General features: G+C 33.7%; 1 long non-coding RNA gene across 2 annotated transcripts; it reads left to right on the top strand.

Annotated features, from left to right (window-relative positions):
* The first annotated feature begins 10,519 nt into the window (after positions 1-10,519).
* Positions 10,520-12,228, top strand: LOC147831972 (uncharacterized). Of its 2 annotated transcripts, none has more exons than XR_015520460.1 (5): positions 10,520-10,633; positions 10,861-10,914; positions 11,198-11,320; positions 11,426-11,529; positions 12,108-12,228. It is a non-coding gene; the product is annotated as an uncharacterized LOC147831972 (long non-coding RNA). The 2 variants fall into 2 exon arrangements; XR_015520459.2 differs by having other exon boundaries at positions 10,545-10,633; positions 10,855-10,914.
* Positions 12,229-13,973: the final 1,745 nt, after the last annotated feature.

Below are 13,973 nucleotides of genomic sequence, written 5' to 3'. Positions count from 1 at the left end.
TACTTTTTTTCTATGCTTTGTCTCGTTTCTAGTCCAAATATCTAAACCTTCTTAGATCAAAATTTATATATTTTTTTACTTGAGAAGGAATAAATCAAACTAAGAGCTTTTTCTTTAAACGAGTAAAATTATCTGCCTGTAAAGTAAAATAGTCTTGTTTTTGCTTTGAAATTTAGATATTTGGAGTAAAAACTACAAAAAATTCTATGTAAGAAAAACTTTTTTTGGTATAAATCATATATATTCCATATAAATACAATTCTGTGGTTCCTGTTTAACTATATATCAGACTCAACATTGCATATCTTGCGATATGTTGTGCAGTCCTAGTTTGTGCGCCAAATGAATTTCTTCGTCTGAGGACAAGATGGTTGCCATATAAAACCAAATCCTATCTGTGAACGTTTTAAAACTAAATATTATTTTAAGTAACAATTTTATTTATGACAATCATCAAAAAATTTGGTTTCATTACTAATAGACAGCTCACTGAAGGTGTACTCACACTATGTACAGTTGCCTTGAACGCTTGTCCCTGCTCCTGTCTCCTTCGACAGTCCGCACTTACATTGCATTCGCGCCTGAGCGCGCTTCTGTCATCAATGACGCGCTGTTCAGTAAGAAGCGCTCTCGCTCAGCACAGTGGAGAATTTTTTAGTTATATCGTTTTAGTCTTTCTGGATGCAGTAACACGCAGTCAAAAATTTCGCAGAACAGATCAGCCACTTTGACGCTCATTAACAATCATGAAGTCCTCGTGCTGCAGGAATTAGGAGGTTTGCTAAAGGTGCAGCTGTCGTGCAGTGAGGGGTTTGCGTCTTAAATAAACTATGACAGTTTGCTTTTACTGTACAGTAAGAATGATTTATAAACGCATATGAAACAGTCTCCTAAAAGTCACATCTCGCCTTTAGTTTCGGGCTCAGGTGCGCTTTGCACTCACACTACAAGCGTACCGTGCTTTGGCACACCTCTTCCAAGCGTGCCTGAGCCTGATTCAGAGCACTCACACTTCTCAAACAATATGGGAAACGGGCCTGGGCACGGTTCAAATAGCATAGTGTGAGTAAGCCCTAAGTGTTAAATAACTATCACAGGGTCCGACCAAGAAGTTTAAGATGTAATCTGTCAGAGGGATTTATCCAACAGCAAAACACTAATGTAGGGAATAGTGAATGAGGGTATTGTGGAAGAATCAATATCAGTGTAAACTGCACTTTTACATCACAGGGCCGCAAAAATCACTGGGACTTGGATAATATTTCAACATCAGGAATTTATTTTAAAAGAAACTTGTTTATATATCACTCCAATACACTCCAAAAAAGGTTTTTGCTACTTGTTCAAACTGCTCATTTAAAAAGAGCTGAACCACCATTTTTTGTTATTTTTTGTGGGACAACTTAATTGTTTTATGTTCCATCCATTACAATTTGTAAAAACAATTAAGTTAACATAACCAATTAGTGTTGAGACAACATGAAGGAATTGCATGGAACCATGCATTTTTTAAGGTGTAAAACTGTGGACACACTGTGCCGACACACATTGCTGATGCTACACAGATGCTCAATATGAAGCAGAAGTGCATGAATGGAAATTGTGTTGGAGCAGGGGACTTAATTGAGTGCTAATCAATCTTGAATATGCAAAAACATGGAGGTCTCCAGAGATGCCCCTGGTGATAATTATATAGAGTTAATGAAGAGATCAGAGGAAGAGACACAGCGATGATTCAACCTCAGAGTAATAAGAGGTCGAGGGCTTTGCTAAAGAACATAACAGCAACTGAGTTCTGCGACTGTGTAATATTAAAGGGCTCCCATTATGCCCCTTTTAAGATGATGTAAAATAAGTCTTTGGCATCTCCAGAATGTGCCAGTGAAGTTTCAGCTAAAAAAAAACAAAACTGTCAGATCCTTTATTAAACCCTTGTCAAAAATTTGGGTGAGAAGAAATTTAAGCTGTTTTGTATCAGTGTCTTTAAATGCAAATGAGCTGGTTCTTTCCACCCAAATTTTGGGCATGTCTGTGTTAGGACAGCCAGCATCAGATGTCAAAGTTAACACTGAAACAGAAAGTTTCCCCAATAGATATTTGATGAAGTTGTTGTGTTTTTTCAGCCTTTCAGCAAAGATGAATGAGCCACACACAAATGCCATTACATTGGTTCACTGCACACATACTTCACGTTGCACTATTTTTTTCTACTCACTGCAAATATACCAGGATGCCCACTATACAAGTAAATATATCCTGCTGTGTGAAGATCCGTTATAGCTGGTGTACAAAGTAAAGAGCAATAATTATCCAAAAATCAGGACTCCTGTTGTGTGATTGAAGCACCCTTGTTTATAGTAGTACTGACACAATGTAGCGTGGTGATTCGAGTGGTTATGAATTATATAACAATTTCACTGTCTTAAAATATAAAGTGTAAAATGTACTACTTCTTGAGGTGTAGATGAAACAGATTTTAAATAATAATAATAATAATAAAAATAAATAAATAAAAAAATGATAAAATATTTTTTATAAAATAACATAAAATCACATTTTCTTTGCGCAGCATGTCTTGTGGACATGATAACACACATTAATACTGAGGCCTGATAATATGTGCCTGCCAATCGATATTGGTGTGTGTAACTGCACTGCTACAGTATGTCATGGTGCCGTTGGCCTCCAAACAGCTGTGTTTTGGATGCTGGTTTAATTTTGGGAAACTTAAGACGAATAAAAAACACTTGATGTGTTTATACCACCCTTATGTGGCTGTGTCTATTCTCACACACATTTTTTGGCCAAAAAGCTTCCAAAATTTAGATCTTGCATGGTAGGGGCCCTTTAAAAGGATAGTTCACCAATAAATAAACATGTTCTCACAACAAATTTATTTCTTCTGTTGAAAGCCAAACAAGATATTCTGAAAAATGTTGGACACCAGAAGCAATAGACATCTATAAAAGAACAGATAAAAAGTGATGTTCGGACCCAAAGTCCTTTCAAGAGCTAGATATAAAAATATTCAGTATTTTTATGTGGCAGCAGTAGGTGAGTTTGGCTTATTGAATCACTTAACACATTATTAATAACCAATCAAAAAACATTTCACCAAGCTCAAACCAGAGAGACAAAATTAATGGTTTTAAATTAAATGGAATTTTAACCATTAAAAATGTCACAGCCTGCTAATAATTAAAAAAATAATAATAATAAAATACTGTGTCTGAAATAAGCTTTGCTTGTTGGGTTTTTATAAGCTGTGCCATTCAAGTTCCTAAAAATAACATTGTATAAAAAAAAAACATACACAATGACAAAATCAATGGTATTAATATGTTTAGCATATGGGTGTCACGATCTCAATTTTAAATTGAAAACAATGCTCAATCTCGATTATCGAAGCAAAAACGGAATCATCAATGCTGCCACGCCCCATTAGGGTTGAGCGATGTCGACCAATTTGGCATTGTACGATGTCTAATGTGAAACATTGCGATGGACGATGCCTTCATCGCCATAGGTGGAGGTGAATTAATTCATTATGAATAATTAATTAATTCATAACAAATTAATTATTTGTAGCCTACCGTTTCAACAACCTGACCCGCATGATCTTTGTTGTACCCATAAACAAATCATAAATAAAGATAAGTTGCACACAAAGGACCACCTGTCAATCACTTTTTCCGCGGGAGGTTGGTCGGTAAAAATCACAACCAACAGTATCTGAGGTTTTCACTAAAATTACAAAGTACAAGTGTAAAAGTGAAAGATTGAAGCAGTGTACTGATGCTGTGACACGTTACCTGATTGATTTAAAAGACTGAAGAGTCGTTAGATAAAGACAAGATTTATTAAATATCAAGTTCATATTCAACGTGCACTGCTCTTCTGGAGCTCAGGCTCATCGCATGACAGTATGTGTGAGTGTGTGTGTGTGTGGTCACGTAATGTACGTTTTCAGTGGACTGTTCAGAAATGCTTGGTAAAACACGGTGTGGAAGTGGATTATTTTCCATAATATGCCATTTTAACACTAAGACGTATTCGTGTAAACAGGGCCTAAGTGTGTATTTTTCGCGAGTGGGTTTGCGACGGGGGCGGGGCGGAGGATCGGCGATGACAGCTCAGTATCATGTTGTCTATAGGCATATAGACGTCATCGTCTATCAGCTCAACCCTAGCCCCCATGTCAGGTCAAGAAAAAAAACACGCTTGATGTGCTGTGAATCAAACTAACAGCTACAACAAACAGCCAAAAGATAGCATGGCAACTCCAGACGCAGGAGACGAGTCGACAACTTGAACCCCCTCCTCTTTCAATGAAGTCGTCAGTGTGGACAATAGTATCTGGATGCAGCCTTTCTGATGCAAGCTGAGATTGCATCTCTCAGCGATGTAATCTCAGACACAAAGTGAGAATGCCTAAAATAAAGATCACGATTTTCTTACGATTCTGTAGATGTAAAATAAAGGTAAATATGAGTGGGCAAATGTTACAAATATTATATAAATGTTACAATACAAATATTATTGTCATTCTCAAACGTGGTAAAACAGCAATAGGCTTTGTGAAGCTGTACTGTTGGTTAAAATGCTTAATTTTGTATAGACTTGAACAGACTTTAGATTTGTCCTGGTCATTAATGCTGAAGATAATTCTGATGTTGAATTATTGTGTTTAAGGTCATATGTTTACAATCTGTAATTTCTGGCTTGAAATCTGTCACTGACGTGATTTACATGAATACAGATGACTAGGTTGGTATATTTGCATTTCGGCAGGTTTTGGATACTTTTTGGGCTGGAATCAGTCAGCTACATCTGGCAACACTGTGCGCTTTTGGTTTCATTTTCACTGCTAAGAGCAGTTTACTTCCCGCGCGGCTCTTAAACGATCACTCTGTGCCACAAACTGAATGTTATTTACAACTTTATAACCTGTATTAACAGCATATGCAGGTTCTGTTCACTAAAGTAGACTTCATTCAGAGGCGCAGCTGACGGTCAGCTCACGTCTTGTGTGATTTTGCAGTCGCAAATACATTACATGAAACATTTTTGAGGTGAATTACATCTCATAAATGCAGCATGTGACTCTTTCAAGACCATTCGGAGGTGTCCACGTTGCTGAAAAATGTATGTAAAACAATATGAAGATTTGTGCGGCCACCATTGCTTCTCTCCTGAACTTGAAAATATGATTAACAGAATCGTAGAAATGCTGGATTAAGATCGTCTAGGGGGTCGAATCGAGATTGTGATCTTTTTACAGTTAATTGTGCAGCTCTAATTCATAGGTAGAAAACTCCACTTTAGGCATTTAATTAGTGTTCCCTTAGTAGCTCTGACTACAAATTGCTGGACCTCCAGAGCAACACACAAAGGTCAGATATTATTGTTTCATAAAAGTCTTAAAATGGCATAGCTTGTGCTTTCAAATTTTTCTTTTTTAAATTGAGAATCGAACCGTGACTTTAGAATTGAAAATGTAATCAAACCGAGGATTTGGAGGAGATAATTTTTGCAAGTAAAAACATTCAAATCATAACATTACAATCTACAAAATACAAAAAATATCATTCAACATGTTAGTTATTTCTATAACTCAAAGATTAATCATCACATGATCCTTAATTTTTTTATTTTTTATGTACAAGAAACATTTCTTAGTATTATGTTGAAAATAGTGGTGCTGCTTAATATTTTAATGAAAACTTGATTCTTTTTTCTCAATTCTCCGATGAACATTTAAATATAATTGATTGTCTAATTCTTTAATAAGTTAAATACATTATTAATACATTAAATTATTCTTAAACTATTAAAATACATAATCTATGAGCAATAGTAAATTTTCAAACATTTTTCAAAACCAAAAGAAAAAAAAAAAAAACAACATTATTATTTTAAACAATTTCCACACTCAATCATCATATTAAACAGATCTCTTTGCTAGTACAGAGCAGCAAAGCAAATGCTGCTAGGATTTATGTGGGGGAGCTGGAGCTCAGAAGGGCTGCTGAACCTCTGCCATTCCCTTGTCTGGGCTCCATGTTTCAATACCGCTCTCCGTGACAAAGCGCCCTTTTGTCGGCTCTCCACCAAAACAACGCGGACGGAGAAGAAAAACAAGGCAGTCATTTTGCCACTGCTCTTGACATCTGAACTCAATTCCTCTTCTCCACAAAAGCAATCAAAACTGCCTCGGTGCCAGAAGGGTGTAACGCTCCTCCGAAACTCCACTGACACAAGCGAGCAAATGCGAAGAAAAACAATGCCTGAAACTACTGTGAACTTCTCACGGGTCGTAATGCATATAATCCACGTCTCTGGAATGAGATATTTCTGCTCAGGAGATTTTTATTTTTTATTTTTTGACGCTGACCTTTCCAGACTTGCTTGAGATAATTTAATTCTTCGCAGTCTCAGAGATGTGTAAACAATGATGCAACTTCATGGAGCAAACAGAACTAGAATATGCGGAAATGCTGTTGTTGCCAGGGTGTTGCTATGCTGTTGCTTAGCAGTTCTCTTGGTTTTTTGGTCGGCAACTGCTTGATGATTGCCAAGAAAGCTTACTAGACCAAATAAAATTAAAGAATACATTAACCGCATGTTTCTATTATGTTTTCAACCTACGATATGAGATTTATCTAACAATAACAAATTATTTATAGAAATATTTTATAAGAACCTGAATAAAGCCGATTTTGTATATAATCACAGTATTGCTGGGAATAATTCAGAGCAGAATCCTTCAAAATGCTTCCTTTTATATATATTTTTTATCTTTAAAAGACAAATGAGTTCTCTCAAAAGATTACACTATTTGCAAAATTCTGCAGCATGGGTTTTGATCTCCACGCCATCATATTACTCCTGTGTTCAGCAACACCATTGGCTTACTGTTAAGTCACGTATTGACTTAAGACTCTGATTTTAACCTACAAAGCAGTGCACGGGTTAGCAATTTATTACACCTGGTAACTCCTGCTCGCTAATTCTTTCTTGTACGCTGTGCCTAAGTTATGGAATTCATCGCCCATAAGCATCTGAAATGCCGCTTCTTTTCAGAAACTTCTTTAGACTCGTTGTTTTAGCATTGCTTTTTAATTTATGATGATCATCTTTGTCAACTAAGTCATTGTAAATTTGTTGTTTATATTTAGTTTATTGTTGTTATGTTTTAGTGTTTTCTTCACTGTTTTATTGTTCTTTGCCTTTTAAAGTACATTACAAATAAAATTCATTTCTTTTTTTTATTTTAGTTTTAGATATATTTTTGGTCGATTTGTTGTGTTTTTAAAAAATTAGTTTACATAGCTTTTAAAACAATTTGTCATTTTAAGCATGTTAAATGGTTAGTTACAATTAAATTATTAATAACTAATTAATTAATGGACAATGATTTTAGTTAAGTAACTAAATAAAACATATTTCCTTGGCAACTAGTTGGAATAAAATAAATAAGTTTGCGTGTGTGTGTGTGTGTGTGTGTGTGTTATGATTTATTACACTTTACATTTTATTATTGCAGTATTCAGGGTCCAATGGTTCTTCAGAAATCACAGCAATGTGTTAATTTGCTGTTTAAGGAAATGTTTTTAATTGTGCAGTCAAAGATTCATTATTTTTTATTTACAAAATGTGTACAGTATATGCAACATATATTCCTTATATAAATATTACAAAAATAATAAAAATATATAAATTATTTTAATATACACATTCATTGTATATATTTAAAATGCTTATTCATATTTAATACAAACATAATTATACAAGGCTCAGCATAATTGAGAACACCCCATTTTGCAAATAAATATTTTTATCCTTTTCCCAGTGAATATAGGCAATTGATTTTGTTGCATTTAACCAAAACAGATTTATTAAACTTATTTATTAAAATAATATTTTAGTCACCAAACAGACTAAACAAAATTTTCAATGTTTTTGTTTTGTATTATATATAAATTTGGGTGTACTAGTTTTTGGACCGATATCGTAAGTTATTTTGTTAGATAAGCTGCAGATTTGGCTTCAGTACTAACTAATCTAATGTATATGCACAAATATAATATTGTGTAATAAAAATATGAATTCAAAAGATAGATTTGTGAGGGGTGTACTTATTTATGCTGAGCACTGTAAATATAAATATTTTGTTTTGCATACATTAGTTTTATATCTACTGGTGTTATTATTTAAATAAACATGCACACATGTACAAATATATTATGTAAATGCAAACTATTTTACCATCTAATTGTTGGTGATAATACAGTTGACAGCACTAAATATTATTATGAATGCTCTAAACAGTTATACTGCTTTTTTTGGAGGAAAACTTTTATAGTTATAGATGTACATTTCTGAAAATGAGCATATTGAGCATTTATTTGAAATTTTGAACAACTTTAAATGAATGCCATTTTATATTTACACTGTAAAAAAATTTCCAGGTTTTCACAACAAGTTACTGTAATTTTTCACAGTAAATTACATTAGTATCCCTTCACAGTATTTAACTGAAAAATTCACAGTAATATGTTGTATTCATAATTTTATTGTGAAATTACGGCAGGTAGCATGATTACAGCAAATTACTGTGAAAAGGGCTATATCTTTTGCACGTTAGTTATAGAAATTCAAACCTTTTTTAATTCAACGTAGAAATTAATACAAATGAACTTTTAACAGATAATAACAGAATGTTATAGCCCCCAAAACGATTTGGTTACCAACATATTTTTGGTTGTACTGGACCTTTATTTAATTTTATACAGTTAACATAGAATAGGAAATAATATTTAATGAACAACTGTGTGCTTAGCCAAAACATAATAAACTGGAATAAAAAGTAATTAATTAATGAAACCAAAGACTGTTAAACAGCCAACAATTATTTCAATGTCAGGGTAAATGTCTGCTTTAGACGGTTTCATGAGTATTGGGCACCTGTCATCGCCAGGAGGTCACTAATCTTTAATTTAGAATTATATATATATATATATATATATATATATATATATATATATATATATATATATATATATATATATATATATATATATATATATATATATATATATATATTTTTTTTTTTTTTATCTATATAAATAAACCACAGATTAGAGTTTTAAACAACTACATTCTAGCATGAAAAACAGTTAAAACTTCATTTTCGGACGCATATAGAGCCATCGAAGACGGGGCAATTGTCCCAATGTCTAGCCTGAAGACAGGCGCCTCTCGGCGGATACATGAGTAATGAGCACCGTTACCGCCTGGAGATCATAGATCTCTGCTACCGGCAAAACACACTTAAAATTACACACAATCTTTACTAACAATCCACAGATTTGAGTTTGGAAGAACTACATTCTCGCATGAAAAAGTGTTAAAACTTTATTTTATTACATATTACAAGCAATATTTATAATATTATGTGCCTTCTCATCCACCATTACAGCTTGATGCAGCTTGGTGCGAAATGAATCCTGGGAGAAAATAATATTTCTCAATACACTCCAAATGAACTTTATTTTTATTGTTAAAATCAGAGATATGTAATATTTTGAATGGCGAAGAAAATAATTAACTTTATATTTCAATCAATATATTACTTTTGCACTGCTTCGGTTCAGGACTCGTGTGACATTGAATCAGATTCAAATATTTTATCAGACGTGTTTATGAGCTCATAGTCATCAACAAGCAATTCGTGTACAAGTAGTACACGAACCAAGCAATATGATGAAATATTAATGAATTATATGTTTGCGTCTTACAATATTATACAAAACATAATCGTTTTCAGGCGAATTCGACTCTTTACTGTTCACTTAAAGGAGCCGAATTCGACTCTTTACTGTTCACTTAAAGGAGCCGATTCTTTTAACAGAACTGACTCGACTCGACCGCAAACAAGCGCCATCACCACAGACAACGCCTGCGTCGTCTCTTCACCCAACGGATTCATCCTCGGTAAGTGTTAAAATATGACTTTTGTCCGTTGATGATTGTTGTATGTGTATTTTTGTATAGTGCATGTCATTTAACAGGAATTTACTTCAAGTACTTCAGTTGTACTTGCACGTACAGGGTTTAAGCGTGCCTTTTTTTAAAACAAGAAATTAACGACGCCAGATGGTGATTGTAGTGTTTTCTGAGGTATTAGCATAACGTTAACGTTAGTTTCTGAAAAAAAGAAAGGGAATTTTCTTTAATTAACTTCTTGTTAACTGCATTTTCTGTTTCAGTACAAGACTGAAGTAAAGGTGAAATTACCAAAGTTAAGGTAAGCTCTGACCTTCACTTAAGTTAACGTTACGGTTAGTCACCATCATGTACGTTAATTTTGTTCACTGTAACGTTAACGTTAAGTTAGTTAAATAAACTAAACTCATTATGAAACAAGTCTTAACTGTTTTATTAAATGAGGCTTATAATACAATTCAGTTGTATTCTTTTAAACTAACACTAACACAGTACATATTGTATATTTCTCACTGGTGTTAATGCAGTGCTAACATTTACTAATGAGAACTAATTGTATATTGTCACTAACTGTAGATTTTATTTTTTGGTGTTCAGGTGTACCTGATAATAGCTGAAGTGTGAGGTGAGTGTAAATTCTGAGCACACAAATATAACCTAAATGCATTATCACAATCTAAACCTCTCTCTCTCTCTCTCTCTCTCTCTCTCTCTCTCTCTCTCTCTCTCTCTCTCTCTCTCTCTATATATATATATATATATATATATATATATATATAGAGTATGTGTGTGCGTGTGTTAGGTTGAGTCTTATTCTACTCTTATTATATTCATATATTTTTGCAGCCAAAGCCATTGATGTTGAAACACTGATGCTACCAATCACCCCTCGCTTGATTATTAAAGGTAATGTTGATGCCTTCCTCATTTTTATTAGATTTTTAAATGTCAGCTTTTTCACAGATTTGTTGTGAGCAGTTTCTTGTACAAACTCTTTTTCTTCTTCCAGAAGTTCCACCAGTACCTCCAGTAGTAGTAAATATTAGACAAAGATTTTTTTAAACTATAGTTTTTATTTTTATTTTTATTATTTTTTAATAGGCAGAGCATGGAATGTCAACTTTGTTTCTACAAACAAATTTAATTATTCACAAACACCTCTAATTTAGTCCTTCTTTCCCCCTTTTAGTCTTATTCCTTGGACTCGGAGGGTCGAGTGGTCATGGGACCTCACCTGGATTTCACAACTGACTTTGGATCTGGTCTGAAACTGAAGTATGCTGAAGATGCCTTTTGCACTCTGGAATTTAAGGTAATGTCTACAAGAAATATTGTAACTGAGGGCTTGTTTTGGGGGGTTAAACAAGGAATGTATAGGAGCACAAGTCATGACTCCCCTTGTCCCCTTGTTATAAAGGGCCGTGTTGCAGACACAATTTGTTTGTCTTTGCTGGAGACCAGAGGGGAAGCTGTCTTTAAAAGGATGGGGCTCTTATACCATATGTGAAGTTACCTATTCAGGTGAGTGGATTACATGCAAGTCATTGCAAATGCATAAATAGTGGGAAATTTTTACTGGGCAGCACAAATTAAGTGAAACTCAAAAAACGTTGAAAAATATTTGGAATATTTGCAAAAAACTTGATTGAAATGAATACAACACAAGTGCTGTATCACTTCAATCAAGTTTTTTTTGCAAAATTTTCCTAATATTTAAATCATGAAAAATTAGCTTGATGCAAGAAACACCCTGCTAGTATTCAAGAGCAAGTACTGTGATGCATGTGTTAACTTTGCAATAAGTGTGAACCCAGCATTAGATTATAGTCTGTAAACAGAAGGTGTAAATCAAATCAACTGTTTTAAAATGCTCTGCCTAGGTCATTAAAACCACTATTTGTTGTTGGACTGTTCTTGATTGTGTGTTTGTGATGGAAATGTTTTTCAGATGTTTTTGTTTAAATGATTGCAGTTTGACTGAGCTACAGTATTGTCAGCATGTTCAAACTGAGCTAACAGTAATTTTGCTCTCTAGTGCAGCAGTTGTGTCCCAGTAGTTTTGTATAAAGCTAACTGTTTGTCTGCCCTTTTGCTTATAGGTGCTTTTTGGGCACCAGTTTGGAAATGGAAGACAGACGAAGTCAAAGAAGTAGAGACACATCAACCAGCAAGTGTGTAAAATTATCAGGAAAATGACTGACCTTGAATAGACGACTGCCTAATTTAGCAAGAAGTTTTGTATCTCTCTCTCATGTGTATATATATATATATATATATATATATATATATATATATATATATATATATATATATATATATATATATATATATATATATATATATATATATATATATATATATAAAATGAGAGAGAGAGAGCGCACTCTGAAGCACTGCTTTTTATATGTATGCTACATATGATGTCAGATTTTTTTATTAATATGTTCTTATAGTATTTTTTGAGGCTTCACCTTCACCTTTTGAAAGCTTTCTGAAATGTTTACACAGATGTCATTAAGCTGTTAAATAAATCTGTAAAATGTATGTGTGTTTGTTTTTATTTTGATTTTAGAGTCTTTTCAGATCACCCAAAAATGAAGATTCTGTTGTCATTTACGCATCCTCAGGTTGTTTGGACACAAAGAGGAATATTTGATATTTTTATTCCTGTGTTTAACAAAAAAAATCATTTTTAAAAGAGCTGGAACAACCTGAGGGTGAGTAAGTCAAGATAGAATTTTCATTTTTGTGTGACCTAAAATTGCTTTGAAATTTTACAGCACCAAACTGTTAAATTACAGTAATCCGGGATATAACTGTAACTTTACAGTTAAATCAGGTATTTAAACTGCAACCTACTGCTACATCACAGTAATCGTTTTGCAAATTCACACTAAAATATAGTTAATTCTACAAGATAATACTGTGAAATTACAGTAACGGACTTTATTATCTACTGTAAAGTTACAATATATGGTTGTAATTTCACAATAATTTAATGTGACAAAACCACAGTAAATTACTGTGAACTACCTCACAATAATTTACTGTGAATTTACATACAGTAATTTACTGTGAAAGTAATGCAATTTTTAGCCAGTAATTTACTGTGAATTTAAGGTCAAATTTTTTAGAGTGTAAGTAAAGCATCTAAGCTAAAAAAAAACTAAAATGTTATTGTATTTTACAAATTTTTACTCTAATAAGCACTGTACAATAATAAATAATTGATGTGATTGAAACACAAACATGTCGTCATCAACTATGAAGCAGCTGTTGTGTTCTTATTAATAAGCAAACTTAACCAGTCATAAATGGGGAAAGTAAAAAAAACGTGTTGGAGGCCCATTTAACAGTAAAGATCAGTCTAAACACACATTCTCCACTGTCGAGTGCTTTCTTCTATGGTGAAAAGCACAGCCGCACCTGAAGTCTGACGCAAACACATCGACACTGATGCCCAAATACAGTCAAGCAGAGACAAAAGGCAGCGGCAGTCTGAAAAGCAAGCGAAACAATGACGTGCGTCCACCAAAGCATGACCTAATGACATTTCATCAATCTTCTATACAAAGACTGATGCATTCAATTTTAATGCCCTTTTACATGCACAAAAGCATGTTCAGGCAAGAAGGAGACAAACAGAAGTGTCAAGACTGAAAGTCCACACCTGTGGCCTTGTTTCAGGAAAAGTGAGTTCATTTTATTCACCCTCATTTCAACCCGGTCCACAAACGCATTTAGCTGTATGCGCAACACTTTCACACAGCAGCTACAACCAGAAGAAACCAGCATTGTGGAGGTATGAAACTGCTATTTTTTGAAAACCAGGTCCTGAAGTGGATATATCTTTGTATGTTTTGTTTAACAATTATGTCATCGTCACAACTTCCTGTAACATGCGGCAATAAAGAAAAGAAATAAAGGGTTCCACACAATTCATTCATATTGGCCCAAAACAAATC

Source organism: Danio rerio, chromosome 21, assembly GCF_052040795.2.
Source record: "Danio rerio strain M-AB ecotype USA chromosome 21, GRCz13ab, whole genome shotgun sequence".
Taxonomy (NCBI): Eukaryota; Metazoa; Chordata; class Actinopteri; order Cypriniformes; family Danionidae; genus Danio; species Danio rerio.
Note: the sequence above shows the minus strand (reverse complement) of the source record. Positions and strands in the feature narration are given on the sequence as shown.